The 17,523-nt window shown below is 39.7% G+C and overlaps 2 protein-coding genes across 2 annotated transcripts in view; one reads left to right on the forward strand and one right to left on the reverse strand.

The window, feature by feature from the left end:
• CMSS1 (cms1 ribosomal small subunit homolog) overlaps positions 1-17,523 on the reverse strand; it is a 257,043-nt gene that overhangs the window by 116,666 nt on the left and 122,854 nt on the right. The window lies entirely within an intron of this gene.
• The window catches only part of FILIP1L (filamin A interacting protein 1 like), a 231,808-nt gene that overhangs the window by 94,317 nt on the left and 119,968 nt on the right, over positions 1-17,523 (forward strand). The window lies entirely within an intron of this gene.

The raw sequence follows: 17,523 nt of genomic DNA on the forward strand, positions 1-17,523 counted from the left end.
CTTCTCATTAGGAAGGTTTATACATTACCAAAATGAGATGGTCCTCCTGATCACAAATCTCCTTACCTAAGAGAAAGGAGCAATAAAGATCATTAGCTTTGTACAGTATTCTAAAAAACAAAACAAAACCTTGAAGGCAATTTTTATTGATAGCTTGGCAACTGTGAAACAGCCCAGGAAAATAAAGGAAGTGACACCAGAATAGGACATTGACATTTGTTTTAAACAGCAATTGAAATTAAAAGGAAAACAAATGAAATTTAGTATTAGCTAATAATACAGTGCAATCTGCCTTAGGGACTAGTAAAATAAAGCTAACTTAGCTGTTTAGAGGTGGTCCTTACCAGAAAAGTAATGGGATTTAACTTCTGGACATAAGTACTTCTAATTCTGCATTATGAATATGGCTCAGGTAAATGTATATAAAAGATGATGATGAAAGTTTAATACTTCTCATGCATTTTGCTATCTGGCTATTTTGCATAGGGATGCTGATTTTATGATAAGCAAGCTAATGGACACATTTAAAAGTCACATCGAGACAGAAAGCCTGAGAAATTGTAGTTTATTGTGATTAGGTATGGTGTTGGTTCATAATATTTAAGTCACTTCCACTGTAAGCAGAAAGGGCTAAAAAAAACCATGGCTTTTTTATTTGTGGCTTATTGTGACATCTAAAACCTGTAACCTAACTTGTCCCTGAATAAAAAAACAAACAAACAGAACTCCCAGTGTTGCTTTTGGCATTATCTTTCTGGCTTTTGAGGGAAGAGATAAGGTAGAGTACCAGATATCATAATTTGGATGTCATATTAAACAAAGGTCCGTACTTTGTTTATCTGTTCTTGTTTGTAGTGGAAGCAATTGGTAGCATGTACTAACATACTACTTAAGAACGATAAAAGAAGGGTCTGTTCTGGTCATAGTTAAGTCTTGACCCAACACAATAAGATTTTATCCAACTGTGGTTTCATCTTTCCAGAACCACTGTGGCAAGGTGGAAACCCCACTTTTAAGCTCCTGATTAACTGCTGAAAAGGCTGCTTAGGTGGTTTCTGTCACAGAAAAGTGGAAATAGATGTGTGTGTATGAGAGAGAGAGAGAGAGAGAGAGAGAGAGAGAGAGAGAGTATGGTGCTGATGAAAGTTGGATACCCTGATTCGAATGAGCAGGAGCACTTTCCATTAATGCAAAGTCAGTATTCGATAAAACTCAATTAAATAATGTAACTGATGAGCTTCCTATTAACTTTCAAAGCTGTTACTAAAATGCTTTCAAATTACTCGTATCTAGGCAAATCTTTCCCTAAATATACTTCACAGGGTTGTTATTAGATAAGAGAAATTCAAAAATATTTTGAAAAGTGCTTTAAAAGTTACTAGGAAATTTACTTGGTATTGCTCAGAATAATGTTGAGATGCAATCAAGCATGTGACTATGTAAAGAGTCTAGGCATAACCAACACCTCACTGTTTCAGATGCTGGTAGATGTTTAGGGTTTGTACAGACTACAATACAGACTAATAGGTGGTGCCACACTGTATGATTGGGAATCTATGGATGGAGAGGTCTTTGAAGCCCGTTCATCAATCATAAATACATACAGAGGATTGTACATATGGGCAGGAAAACCAGTGTGATGTAGTGGTTTGAGCATTGGACTGCAACTCTGGAGGTTAGGGTTTGATTCCCTGCTCAAGCATAAAAACCCACTGGGTGACCTTGAGAAAGTCACACTCTCTCAGCCTCAGAGGATGGGAATGACAAACCCCTCTGAAAAAACCTGCCATAAAACCCTATGATAAGTTCACCTTAGGGTAGCCATTAGTAAAAAATGACTTGGAGGCACACAACAGCAGCAGCAGCAGCAGCAACAACAACAACATGTGCCAGAGTTTAACTTGGGGCTACCCCCTCCCACTTAAACCATTCACATTGCTGAAAAGACAACTCACTTAAAACAAAAACAGCAGCCTATCTCATTGGCAGAAAAACTCTTGCTCCCCATGTAGTCTTTTCTATCATGTACAACATCCTTTTCTGCAGTTCCCAGGAAAGACAGTGATGATTTTAAAAGAAAGTCGATGAAACCAACATTAATCTAAAAACAAAGAACTCTCAGCAGAGACAAGTTTCCAGTACTGTTTTAATGACTGGTGCCTTTCTAGTTCCTAACACAGTTCACTTATCAGTACTAAATATGTGTAATGTTTCATAAATACTGTATAGGGCTTGAAACAAAACTACTCGTAATCAGATCTGGCATGAAAAGGAGGAAAAATGCATAGGGTGAGGTAAGTGTGATCATACTACCCTGTAGAAGAACAGCGGATGGCAGGCCTTCAGCACATTACTTAGACACTAAACAGTGGATTGCTAGAGATAATTCTCAGGTAAACTTTCCATGAGCCACTACGTCATCCTTCCATAACCTCCCAGCATTAATCATGTCAGTAGTAACCTGATGCAACCAGGGAAGAATGTCTGATTTACAGGGAGGCAGGGCAATGCTAAGAGAACAAACACACTGGCATGTCAAGAAAGGAAACTGCCAACTCAAAGTTAATTTCAGTCTGCAACTCACCCTAGAAGAAAACAAACATTTGCCATATTTTCCCTTGGGCATTTTTTTGCACAGAGATTACTGTCTTGAAGACCATCTCCCAACTTGTGACTTTCCCATTCTCCTCTTGGATGTCACTAAAACTATCATGTGGGAAGATGTACACAAGTATTAATTCATATATTAGATTTAGGTATACTAAGATGCTTCGGCATTTTGTGCTTGAATCACATGGAACCCAATCTATGTGAACACACGCCGGGGCCCCAATCTGTCTTGAAGCCAGCTGAAAAAGATCTGCACCTTTTTCGGCCAGGGAAAAGGTGGCTTTTCCCACCCTGCCATGGCCCCAATGGCAGCTTAGTCAAAGAATCAGAGAGATGGAAGAGAGCACAAGGACCATCCAGTCCAACCCCTGCCATGCAGGAACTCACAATCAAAGCATCCCTGACAAATGGCCATCCAGCCTCTCTTTAAAGACTTCCAAAGAAGGAGATTCCACCACTATCTGAGGGAGTGTGTTCCACTATCGAACAGCTCTTACTGTCCGGAAGTTCCTCCTAATGTTGAGCTGGAATCTCTTTTCCTGTAGCTTGCATCAATTGGTCCGTGTTCTAATCTCTGGAGAAGCAGAAAACAAGCTTGCTCTATCTTCAGTGTGACACCCCTTCAAATACTTAAACAGGGCTCCAGGGCTTCAAGCCACTCCAGTAGTGTATGGCATATAAACACCATGCCGCTGGAGTGCCTTGAAGCCACCCATCTCTGGGCAGCTGCCCAACTTCAGGACGGCATGGGAGCGCGTGGTGTATAAATGCCGTGCTCCCAAGCTGCCCGGAAGGCAGCATTAAAGGGCCGTCTGTTCTGGCCCTTGGTCTAGTTCCTCAGATGCATAAAGTGAAGTGTTGCCCAGGATTGAAGTGAACACAGAGGTAGAATTTTATTGAAGTGTCATGCTTCTGCCTAAAGTGTAAGCCCTGAATCTCATTCCACCTCCTTGCTGTCACTTCTGTAAAGTAACATTTACCAACCTAAAATGTAGGATTTGAGAGCCACCCAAAGAAAATTCCTCTAATGTTCAGCAAATATATGAAACAGACTCACATCCACCTGATACCTCTGACCACCAGACATTCTGCATTATCATGAAGGGGAAGTGTGCAGATTAATCTGTGTGGGCAGGCAGAATTTAGGAAAGTTATTTAAACATCTGCATCTGAGCATATGTCACAAGATCTCAGAGCAGTGTTACCAAAATCAACTTAAAATAATTTAAATACTTAAATCAGTAAAATTATTTAAGCATTCTTAAATAAAGTTAACAATTTCCAAGAGGTTAGAACCATTTAAAACTCTACAGATGTACACATCTGGATAAAATAATATACCCCAAAATGTATTAATTAAAAAAACATTCTTATAACTTGGTACTGAAGCCTCCAATGGACCTCAATCCACAGACATCAATTCTTGGGTAGTTGTACATAGGGAGAGGCGCTCCTCCAAATATTGAAGTTCGAAGCCATTTAGTGCTTTAAATGTCATTACCACCACCTTGAATTCAGACTGGAAGCATACTGACATCCATGCAATTCCTTCAAAACTGCCAACATACAGTTTGTAGATGGTTCCCCTCCAGCTGCAACCACAAAGTCATCTTCAAGGGCAATCTCATGTAGTGTACATAGAAATCAGGAATGTGGTCTAAATTTCACAGATTCCCTCTCTAAATGCAAAGATGCCAAGGTTTGTGCTCAGCAGGTATACTGGAATTGTAGCTATAGTTAACTGTCACGATCCAACTTCTTCTGTACACTTTCAGTGAATAGGGAGGAGGTTTTTTGATGTCACCATGCTTGGAATTTAACTACATCTGCATGCAGCAGGAAAAATAGGAGCAAGAAATTTGTGAGTATAATGATGTCACACAGTGTATTTTGGAAGACTAAACGTTATTGAAGAGAGGGAAGAGACAATGAGTAGATACAGTGCTGTTGCGTTTGGTGGCAGCCTGCTTTAACAGAACTTTAAGTTTAGTCACAACCATATCCAGCTTTGCTGAATTGTTCAGTGAACAGATGTGATATGGTCAAGTTGTCAAGAGTGAACTGGGCAGACTTCAATATATCTAACCTAAATCCTAGGTCAATAGGTAGTTTCCCCAGTTTCTTAGCCTCCATTTGAACTGGTCTTTTGTACAAGACTGTCGATAATACATGTACAACAGCTGGATTTATTTATTTATTTGACCCATATGTAAATTGTCCCTCTGCTTGTTGGTTGCTTGAAGTGCTATACCAGTGATGGCAAACCTTTTACAGACTGAGTGCCCAAACTACAACCCAAACCGCACTTATTTATCACAAAGTGTCATGTCCCTCTGGCTTTCTAATAGTGAACTCTGGCAAACTCTGTGCTGGGGCAACAGGATGCGTGCCCACAGAGAAGGCTCTGAGTGCCACCTCTGGCACACGTGCCATAGGTTCACCATACAATTCCAAATTAAACAATGAAATAAAATTAACATTCCATTCCCATTAAGAACACACACAAAAGCAAGAACACATAATATAATGAAACTGGAGTGACACATCTGTCTATATATGTATATCTTTATATAAATAAAGTAAATGAAAATCACTGTTTTCAAGCAGTACTTGAATCCCAGAAGGACATCATAAAATTGAAATAGATTTAACAAAATTATTGAAAACAGGTATTTGTATGAATAAGTCTCAGATGTTTTGGCTTCCAGTTTCCTCGGTGATGTCAGTGGGAATGGGAGTGATAAGCAGCATCCAGTGGCAGCTACAGAATTCCCGGGATGAAAGCACGGAATTCAAAACATGGTCCTGAAGGCAACCACATTATTGTCCTCTAAATTAAAGCCATACAGTGTCAATATGTATTTGCATATATACGTTTAAAGGTTTGACAAAAGAAAATAGTACAATTTCTACTACACATTTTTCTGCTTTTACTTTTCTAATCCACAATGGATTACCACATTCTGGGCAGCTGCAACAATTAGTATTAGAAGATTTAAGTGTAGGAAAAATAAGATAGCACTTGCGGGGTGCTTAGATCAAACAGACTTTTCTCACTAAACCTATTTCGAGAGCCAAGAAGGGTTGATCTGAATGAAAAACAATGGAAGATAGGCCAGTTCCCTATAGAAACGTGTCTGAGATGACCACGGTCCAAAACACAGTGCAGAAATAATCCAGTTAGAGACTGTTTTAACTGCCCTGGCTCAGTCTATGGAATTCTGGGAACTGCAGTTTTGTGAGACATTTAGACTTCTCTGTCAGAAAGCTCTAGTGCCACAATAAACTACAATTCCCAGGATTCCCTAGCACTGAGCCAAGGCACTAGAGATCTCAAACTGGATTATTTCTGCAGTGTGTTTTGGACCCAACTGACCATGAATCTGCCAGTAACCCCATTATGATGAATGACAATTAGCTGCTTAAGGGATCTTATACCTGTGAAGTACTGGTAACTCATTTAATCCTGTATCTCAGCTTCTCTCAGACTTACATCTGATCCAGTTTGGGATCTAGAAAATATTATCTTAATAGGGACACATGGTGTCATCAGCTGAGTCACAAACACATTATGCTTTTTTCCTTTTATCACAGCTTTTGTCCAAGTAGAAATACTCATACATTACTCACTTGCACAAGACAGTTTATGCAAGGATAAAGGAGGCTCAAACCCAGGTCATTTGCATGAAAGATCAAAAGTTCACATAGACCACCAGAAGGCCCAGACACTGACACAGACATCAGAGGAGGGGCGCTTAAAGTCTATTTCCAAGTTCTAGTTCCAGATGATTTAAAGGGAGGACTCATGCTACAACCCCACCTCCTCCATCCCCACCCTGTCTGTCTTCACCGAAAAAGTATGCAAGAGAGATGTAACCATGGTCAAATGAACACTGTTGCAAAAGTCAGCCAGAATCCTGTATGAGATTTATCCAGGCATAAACAGTGAAGTTACGGTACTACGCAGTGAATCCTGGCCCAACCTCTCAATCCCCACCTACTGGGAAGCAGCCACTGTGAGCAACTGGGGGGGGGGGGGTTAGGAGCGGTGGTCTGTTCTCCTATTGAGAAGTAACTGGATGGTGTTTTTACCCTCTCCCATGAAAAATCTCTAGTGTGACAGGCAGACAGTTCTCTCTTGTGTCAGAGATCACTTGCACAGGGATGGTTGGGAACAGATTCCCAACTGACAGGGGAACAGATTCCCATCAATTGCAGTGGTTGCTTCCTGGTAACTGAGGACTGAGGGACTTTCACAGTTCCTATGTACCTCCTAAGGGATGTGGAGGGTCAGCAGTTACGACGATGACTCTAACGATTGCAAGGTCAGCATTTCGGAAGTTCAAGACCCAAGCACTGCATGATGGAGTGAGCTCCTGACACTAGTCCCAGCTTCTGCAACCTAGCAGTTCAAAAGCATGTAAAAGTGCAAGTAGAAAAATAGGTACCACTTTGGTGGGAAAGTTAACAGCATTCCATGCAGTTGTGCTGGCCATATGATCACGGAGTCATCTTTGACAATGCTGGCTCCCTCAGCTTAGTAACGGAGATGAGCATCACTCACTAGTTGGACACGACTAGATAATCACATCAAAGGGGAAACCTTTACCTATGTAGCTCCTAAAATAGGGGGTACATAGGGGCTGTGAATATGTAACAAGTCACAAGACTGTAACTTGAGGTCAAGCGGTCATAACTGTCATAGAGGATTCCAGCCATCCACTTATTAAAAACCTTGCCTTATCAGGGTCTCTACTCATGTGGATTTTGTAACCATGTAGAGCTGTGCATAGCTGTATTGCAGACTTACCCTTTCAATGAGAGGAAGATGGAGGTAGAATGACAAGCATCTAAAGTTGCCAGGTAAGGACAGTCCCAGCCCTGACATTTCAGGGCAAAACCTGAGGGCTAGGGATAAAGCCTTGTAATATCATAGGAGTCAGGTAATGGTGACAAGGGGCAGCTCTGCTGCTCTCATTAAGCATAAAACATTACACACAACAACAGCTACACAGACTATGACACTCAAATCAAATCAAGGGATGTAGTGGTTTGAGTGTTGGGCTATGAATCTAGAGACCAGGGTTTGAATCCCTGCTTGTCCATAGAAACCCACTGGGTAACTTTGGGGAATTCACACACATTCCACCTCAGAGGGAAGTGATGGCAGACTCCCTCTAAACAAATCTTGCCAAGAAAACCCAGTGATAGATATGTTTGCCCTACGGTCATCATAAGGGGAAAAAGGCATGCAACAACAACATCAAGCCATGCAACAACTGGAAGGCATGCAACAACAACATCAAATACAAGTCTAACTAATAGACACATTTTTCTTGCCCTGAGGACCAGAAAAGAGGGGCCAGGCCCTGAGACTCAGGCCCAGGCCCAAAGCTTTGGGAACCTTAAGTAAATATCACAGAAAGCTCCCATGGCCTTGTTGCAGTGAAATCATTCAATGGCTACTAATAATTGTAGTTACATGGAAATCCTATGATCAGAGTAGTGCACCTTTAGCACCCATTGCTGAGAACAACAAAAAGAGAAGGTGCTTTTCCTCACATTCTCAGTGGTTGGCCATATGGAGAACAGGGTGCTTGCCTGAGTAGACCTTAGATCTGATCCAGTAGGGAAGTATCACTGAAAACGATAAATAAATAAAAAAGTTTTTTTTAAAAAAAAATATCCTGATGGTGCTAGTAGACAGACATTATGAGAAACACTGTCTTCCCCCAAGCTGGAACATCAACCATAAGTAAGAGGCATGTTATTTTGTTGGCATGGGAAGCTGTTCCCATGAAGGATATCCCCACATCTAAAGGCACCGCCAAAGACAGCTTACACTTTTTTCCAGCTTTATGAAGATATTCATAAAGCTGTTTTATGGAAAGTTTGTAAACCAGAGTACCTAATACTGTGTTTTTGTACCAGAACACCTAATACTCTCCATTTAGTTTTGAAGGTCAACATGATGTACTGTTGTATGTTGCACTTAGGGTGGAAAATTGGTATAAGAAAAGTGGTTTCCCATTAGGACATGTTAACATACCAACTGTATGTGAACATGCATCTTTCCCCACCTCTTCGTCTGACATTAAGATCTTGTGATGTACAGCAGCAACAACAAAAAACACATAGCAAGAACAAGAACATTAACAGCATGCAAAATAAAAGCCAATTATGTCAAAATCTGATGAGATTTTTGAGTTTATAGTAGCAAGATGAAGGACAGATAAACAAGATTTAGCTGTGTTTTGTCTTGTACTGGGAAGACAAAAAGATAGTCACTACTACCTGCAATTGGTCATGGTAAGTGTATCAAGATGGTTGTTCAAAAACAGTATATGGAACAGTTTAATCTGATTAATTCAGATTTAATAAAGCCTAATGGAATCAGTCTGCCTGAGGGGGAGTCCTCCACAACTGAATGATCAAGGGGGGGGGGGGTATCTTTTACTCTGAAGAACAACTACCACTAAATTAGTACCTTTAAGCAAAAACATTGCTCTCATCTCTCATACAATATACTATGCAACTGTTTTATGGTATGTATGATGCTTTCTGTTTGAGTTTTTTACAGTTTCTTTGCCTCAACAATTCTTGGGGTTTGTTAAGAAGTGAGATACAAAAGCAGATACCACAGCATTCATGACAAGTTAGTCATGGTATATTTTGATAACGGATTACTTCATTTTAGCATATCACATCCTATTTTGGCAGAACACCAAACAGCTATTTGCTGCTTTCTAATATATTGTTTCAATGAAAAATGTCATGCATTTTCATTAACAATCTAATTTATACATTTTCCACTAAAGCTAGGTAGTAATGTGATGCATGTTTATGACTGGTTGGCCATGTGGTTTAGGAGGAGGCTTTTTCATTTATAAAAATTGAAAGGTATGGGGGATATGGAAGGGGGGGGTATTAAAATTATGCCTAGTGTGGACAAAATTGGAAAATGGGTCTTCATATCCTCTCTCATAACACCAAAACGTCTGAATGTTAAGAAATTCTGGACAGGAAAAAGATTTTTTCTTAAGATAGATAGATAGAGATAGATGATATATAGATAGATGCACTTTCACAAGATGTAGTACACAGTGATGATAGCTGCCAAACAACATTAGACAACATTAAGGAGATAAATTAAGAGGACATGGCAATCAATGGCTCCAGTATCGGTTGTGGGGACACATAGGCTAGAGGATAATCTTACACTCAGTTCCTATAGGGGGCTTCCCATAGACATCCATCTGGCTCCTGCATGAATAGAATGCTGGACTAGTCCTACTCAAAGTGGTGGACCCAGATTGGTGCCAGTGCTTTATCCACTGGCCACATGTTCTTGACAAGTTTCCAGGAAAGAAAGAGAAAACAATTGTAGCCGACAGGCATAAGTATGATGCCAGTCCCTGGCACAATGGAAAAAAATAGTTGCCAGTCCCCCATATTAAACAGTGTGCTAGCTTATGAAGCCTTTGGTCTTTTCCTGTACAGTTTGTATGAGAAATCAGCCTTTGACATTAGAAGTGAGCTATGTCCCTGCCATCACATCTTGGAAAAGTTAACATGTGGGCTCCAATTCCATAGTGAGCTGCCTTGAGTCTGATTTAGGAGAAAAGTGGCATATAAATAAAATAAAATAAAATATAAACTCAGTGCTAGTCAGGGGAGTTCTGGCAGTTGTAGTCATAGAAACATGAAACCATAGAATCAGAAAGTTGGAAGGAGATGCAAGGGTCATCTAGTTCAACCCAGTGCCATGCAAGAATATACAACTAAAGCATACCAAAAAGGTAACTTGTTTAAAACAAACCAGTTTTAAACCTGAACCTGGGAAGCTTACCTGACATCTACATTTTTTAATTTCAGATTTTTAATGTCTTTCTCTAATAGCATAGCTTCTCATATTACTTTGTAATATTGTAAATTAACTTGGATATTTTCATTTGGATGTTAAAATTAGTATTTATTTATTTGTTTATTTATTGCAACTAAAGCTAATGGGAGTAAAACTAAAAAAAAAATTAGAATCCAACAGCAGAGCAAAAATGATGGCAATCTCTCAAGGAAAAAGCAGCATTTCTACAATCTGTTCAGATGGTCAAACTGCCTAAAGGGAAACCAGAGCTGGTGGACAGATTCTGGGAATAACAGTCCAGTCTGAGAGCTGCACTGTCATAATGGTATGGCTTGGTCCTGTTTGCCATCCTGCCAAACAAAAGGAAGATTTCTTTATTAAATTTTTTAATTACGTTTTATCCAGTGACAAACTTATAAACAATAGAAATAACAGACCATGGGAATAAGCAAAGAGAATTTCCACCTAATAATACATTCTTTCAAAGTTATAAAAAGATCCAGAAAGCAAAATCATAGATCATTTTGGCACAGTTGGGTGGTCAATGTCCAAAATGTCCTTCCAAAAATCAGCTGGGTGCGAAGGTGGGCCAAAATGAGATATATTATTATTGACATAATCAATAAAAATAGACCAATCCTCAATGAATGTGTGTGTCTTTTTGTCTGGATCTGTTATTGAAGGAATAGTAAAGTTTTTCCGACAACCATGTGCCCCAGACCGCTTTCCACCAATTTGGCAGTAACAAATTCCTCATCTTCCAGCATCTTGCAATTTCGGTTGTAGCTGCAGAGAATAGAAATATGATGAGTCTCCTGTGTCTTAGATGACTATTGGCTTTGCTGAAAATTGATAATAATAAGGTCAGGCAAAATTTCACTGACTGTTTAATAATGTCAGATATCTGCATCAATATTGCATTCCAAAAAGCATTGATCCTAGGATGTTGGAGCCACATGGGCGTGTAAGAAGAAAGGAAGATTTCTTTATACATCTAGTATAGATGTGATGCAAACTGGCTGTTAACCTGTATTATTAAAGAGCTGCTACAACAAATCTGCCACCTATCTCACATATAATCTTATTTCAGTCCCTACATTGGTAGCATTTCAGGGAGTGAGCACTAAAAAGTGTTCATATTGAGAACTCTTACATTTCCTGTGTTCAGATTCTCTTGGTAACTTTGCCTCCTCCCTCATCCCCTCTCTTTTGGATGCCTAACTGTATTTCTAAATGCTCGGCTGATGCTTTTAAGCTACTGCAATGCTAGACATTTGAGGACTGAAGGAAAATTTCCTTGAGGAAGGCAGAATTCTTATTTGCTTGGACCATAACTTCATTTTGTCACACACACACACACCATCAAATCTATACCCCTAGTCTTTATTAACCTTCCATGAGGCAAAGAAGCATGAGCAGTATGTTCATTAATAATATCAAGCATATTTACTATTTAGACATATCAATATACAGTCAAAGGTTTCCGCTTTGAATATTAACATGGGGTGAATGTACAGTGTGGAAATCATGAAGTTTAACACCACTTTAAGTGGTATAGATGCATCCTATGGAACCCTGAGATTTGTAGTTTTACAAGGTCTTTAGTCTTCTCTGCCAAAGTGTGGAGTGCCTCAGAAAATTACAAATCCCAGATTCTGTAGAATGGCAGTTAAAGTGGTGTCAAACTGCATTCTTTCGATAAGGCAGCCTTTAATGCTGTGTCAAAATGGCCCTGCTCAAAATGGAAGATTTAAAATCTAGTTGCAATATGGGGTTTCCTTCCACATTTCTGTTCCCTGCCTTAACCCATAATGGTGTCTTATAAGAATTCAACCTGAACATTTAGAGACATGAGCTATGGGCAGATACCACTTCACAAAAGGCATCAAGTCACTCCAACTATCCATCTTTGTGACAGATAATTGCCCTTTATTGAGCTAATGACTTACTGTAATTAAGATATCGATACTTTTTAAAATGGAACTCCTCTATTAAGGCTAAAAGTTATGCCAAATATCATCAGTGCATTGCATGGAAATACTCTCTACAAATATTTCCATGGCAGAAAAATAGCTGTGTGTGTTCTATAATGATTTTCTGCACAGAAGTATATTTCCCCTTTTCAATTAAAATGCTAGAGGCAAATATAGAGGTTTTTGTTTCTGCTAAAAAGACAAACCTCTTAAAACTAAAACAAGAATGCATTATTTTACAGCTGAGCAGTGCAGACAATTGCCACATGGCAAGCATCTGTTATGTCTGCACCTCATACCTGGTTTTGTGATTTTTTTTCTTAAAATGGTAAAGTGTTGGATATATAGTGAGATAACATGAAACAGGACTATGCAACAGTGAGTCTTTTTTTTAAAAAAGAAAGAAACAACAGTGGAAAGAGGTATCATATTTATTTAAGAGAAGGCATTCAAAATACAGTAAGATGTCAGAACAGAATTGTAGACTCTCTCTCTCTCTCTTTTTATACACACAGAAAAAACTCAACCTCCTAAAAGTTCACTAAAGAGTTATCCAGAATACATGAGCTAATGCAGACTAACTGGTGCCTTCTCCTTCTGCTCTGTCATTATCTATCAGTAATAGATGGTTTAATCCTAAAAATATATGATGCGGTTTTCACTCTGGATACTAGCTTCCAGATGGAAGGGGTAAATACAGAATGTCATTTCGCTTGCAAAAGCTCTCCATGTGCATTAAATAAATTAGTGGCTCCCTGAAAGATAAGAAAATATAATTCTGGCAAAAAGGGAATATACAGCTTTTCTTTCCCAGACATGTCAGATTTTTTTAAAAAAAATTCTCCCTCAAGTTCTAGATTAATATTTATCACAGCACCTGGAATATTATGCTGCTATTCTTTTATTTACATCTCCTGCTGCAAATCAAAGCACCTTTTGTAACTTACATTTTGTAACTTACGTTTTTCCAATGGCAAAACCAGTTTATCACACAGGTGCAAAAAACACACCTTGAGACAGCTCCCTAAAAATTTAGGTCTATTACAGGCCAGTTTTTGGGGAGGGAATCATTGTAATATTTCTGGAAGTTTTCTGTGTAGGTTTTTGTTTTGCTTTGTGAGACTCGTTTCTGTTTACAAAGAGGTCACAAAATTTTAAGTAATAAGAGTGATTATAATGCTGCATGTCACTTTTCAAGATTTGAATGTCTTTAATTTTTTATCTACTTATAATATTTTGCAGCCTGTCCATTAACTATGGTTTCTGAGTGTCTCAAAAACACAGAATACAAAACAATAACTATAGAACAGTAAATTGCAACACAAAAATGTCAACATATCAGTACCATCACCACTACCACCACCATTATTATTGCTACTCTGCCTTTTCCCCAGGACTCAAGGTGGCTTACAAAAGTTAAGCAAAACAGCTTTGCAAGGGGTGGGGTCCCCCACAACACAGCTAAAAATACAGAATTGAAAAGCAAATGGATTAAGTTTTAACAATGGACCAACCACAAATGTCAACAAGTGCAATCTATGCTGCTTTACAATTCATGCCTACAGCAGTCTCCCTGCTTTAAAAATTGAACTCCAGAGACAATACCACAAACTATCAGTTATTCTGTAACAGTATTCCCGGTGAATTTCTCTGATTCATATACTGGATTAGTAAAAGGTTAAAAAACAATTATGCCATACAGAATCGCAGAGTTGGAAGGGACTACAAAGACCATCCAATCGCTCCCATCCCATGCAGGAATCTGTAGGTAAAACATTCCTTAGGTGAACATGCAATCTTTGTTTTAAAATCTCCAACAAAAAAATTCCACCATCTTCCAGTATAATCTATTCCACAGTTGAACAGCACTTAAGTATCATTAAGCTTTTTCAAATTTTTATTTGGGGATTCTTTTCTTGTAATATGCATTAATTGCTTCAGAGCGTTTCTGTTGAAACAGCAGAAAAATGAGCTTGCTCCATCTTATTTATGATAAGCCTCCATATACGTAAAGATGGCTGCCACTGTCTCTTCAACACTCTTCCATGCAGTGCTCAGCTTCTGCAGTTTTTATCCTTCATACAGTTTTATTTCCAGACCCTATACTATCTCGGGCAACGTTCCTTGGATAAGATCCAGGTTGCGGATATTCTTCTAAAACTATGGTGCCCAGAACTGGACTCAGGATTCCAGCTGGTGTCTCACAAAAACGAACAGAGTGGTACTATTACTTCTCTTGATCAGGATACTATAGTTCTCTTGATGTAGCTGAGAATAATGTTAGCTTCTTTTCTTTTTCTTTTCACAGTCCCCACCAGTAATGCAAGTGCCTCCTTAACGATTGGGGGAATTATAACTCAGGAGGCCTACAAGAGGAAGGTAACTGCAGGGATCTTTTCACCTATGCATACCAGTAATAACTGCAGAGAGTATTCCAGTTTCAATACATAAAATGTTTAGAAATGTGCAAGGGTGAAAGCAGACATACAAGAACCAGGTCAACCTTAAAAGTCATGCAAGGCTATCGGAGAGAAAGATGTGGAAGGGTGGATAGAGAAAAGTCGGGAATCAAACAGGGCAATAATAACTGGTCCTGAAAGGTCTGCTTAAAGTGCAGTGCTGCTTCCAGTGTGGTCTAGAGGCCAGTGAGGCTTAGAGTGACTTAGTCGATGGAGATTTTCAGATCAATGCTTAAGCGCTGGTAAAATGCAGCTAAAACATTTAGGAAGCATACATGTGTAAAAGCCTGGCACACTTCCTAAATGTCAGGTAATTGTTGGCTTCCCTCCAGTGTTCCTGAATGCAAAGTTTCCATTCAGCATAAATTGCCTCTCCCTGAATGATTCAGGGATGCTGGAGGGGAGCTGACAATTCCCTGACTTTTAGGAAGCGTGCCAGGCTTTCACACACGCACACTTGCTAAATGTTTTAGCAACGATTTACCAGCACTTACCCCACAGTAAGCGCTGGTCTGAAAATCTTCTATGTCTGAGGGTTATACAAAGGGAGCCCTGGTCTGTGAACAATATGGCTAGGGCTGGAACAGATTTATACCACATTTCATACCCTTGAGGGGTGTACTGCATTACCTTCAGTAGAACAAAGACCCTAATGTTTTCCCAGGGGACTAACAAAAGGGTCCAGAATGGCTGATGCCTTTAGTTCTGGAGTGATAATAATAGATTTGAGACAATCCTTTAATCTTATGCAGGAGGGGCATGTAGGAACATCTTCATAAGGCTAGGGTAAAGGGCATGGTCATGGATTGCTTTATGATAAACTCCCTTTGCTTCCAACAGAAATGCAAAGAGCCTGGTGGGGGGGAAGCAAGGTGCTCCGCAAACCTATTAGCATTTATGTTAGATTTATCTCGGCCTCCACATGTTCTCAAGTCAGCATGACTCCGACACATGTAGTTTCTGCAGGTCACTGCGACCTTTAAACATGCCCAACTTTAGATGTTAATTACGAAACTGCATATTCAGCCTTTAGGGTATATTAACAAAATCTGCTCAACACTAGGACTGTGCACTATTGCTCTCCCTCTACTGAATAACATCCATTGGCTATGCATGAGAAGACGGTCTCTACATAGAGCTACATTGTTCAATCAGGGCCATCCACATTCCTGTGGGTCAAGGGAACGGGCACATAGTTCTAGCAGAGGACAGGATTGGTTCTCCTGGATGTGTGGACATATTCTAGTGAATGTACTTTAGGACACAAGTCTTCCAAAAGGTTTCTAGAAGACAGAATTGCATAGTGGGAAGTGGAACACAACTCATCTCTACTTCCCCAACATAAACACTAAGACATTGCACTGTGTACAGCTTGTGTGTCATATCATTTTACACACTGCAACTACTGAGGCGAGGTATTTACAACCTGTTTGAGGACAATTATGTCTTTCTGATATATCTTCAGCCAAACTAAGATAAATAAATAATAAAATAAAATTTTTATTTATATCCCGCCCTTCCCACGATCAGGGCGGCTTACAACAAGTTAAAAACACAACACACCAGATACAGCAATTAAAATACATAACAGTAAAAAGCCATAACAAACAAGCAAAAAAGCCCCATAGCCCAACCTCTTGGCCACGGAAGAGGAGGGAGGCCCACAGGATTTTTATTCGGGGAATGCCTGTTGGAACAGGAAGGTTTTTAGATCCTTCCTGAATTGGGCCAGGGTGGTAGACAAGCGGAGCTCGGTGGGCAGCGCGTTCCAAAGGGCTGGGGCAGCAGTGGAAAATGCCCTCCGTGTCGTGGAGGCTAACCTAGCCCCAGGCACCTTCAGTAGCTGCTGCCCAGACGTTCTGAGGGTGTGAGGCGGAATGCACCAACTTGTCATTGGACTTTATTGTACTCACCCTGAAATGGGCCCAGTGTGTTCTAAATGTGTGCGTGAACCCCATTTTACTACAAAGTGGAATGCTGCCTTTGCCGCCGGGTGTTCCAGTTACGTCCCCATTCCGTCCCAGAGGGCGCAATTTCTGAGAATGCTTAGAAACAGTACGATAAAGTCCCTTGTCACCAGTGCAAGATACTTTTTCAGAATAAATGAATACAGCAGAAGACAGGAAAAATGTTCAAGCAATATTATATACTAGTAGAACGAGGAGAAAAAAGGTACACAAGCAGAGATTAATGCTATGGCAATTGTAATGTTTGAACTTATTTTCAATTTTGGAGGTTATGCTACATGTTGTTCATTTCACAATGCTTTCAGTAAGTGTTTTTGTATCATGTTCTAATATGCTCCTTGGAAAAGTGGTAGTGATCACACTAACAATGAATCCCTTTACTCAGATGTTAAGTAACTGTTAACCAACATAAATGGCATCACCATCATCACTGTGATAAGCAGCATAAACCTATGTGGTGCCTTCAAATGTTTTATGTCCTTCACATCCATCTGGAATCTCCACAACAAGCCTACAAGGTAAATCAGTGTTATGGCTGGGGAGACCAATGTTTTGACAGAATAGCTAAAACACACACATTTACACATACACTTTGGAAATTAAGCAACCTCTCCTCCTTCATAACTATCCCACCATAAAAATAGACCACT

Source organism: Sceloporus undulatus, chromosome 3, assembly GCF_019175285.1.
Source record: "Sceloporus undulatus isolate JIND9_A2432 ecotype Alabama chromosome 3, SceUnd_v1.1, whole genome shotgun sequence".
Classification (NCBI taxonomy): domain Eukaryota; kingdom Metazoa; phylum Chordata; class Lepidosauria; order Squamata; family Phrynosomatidae; genus Sceloporus; species Sceloporus undulatus.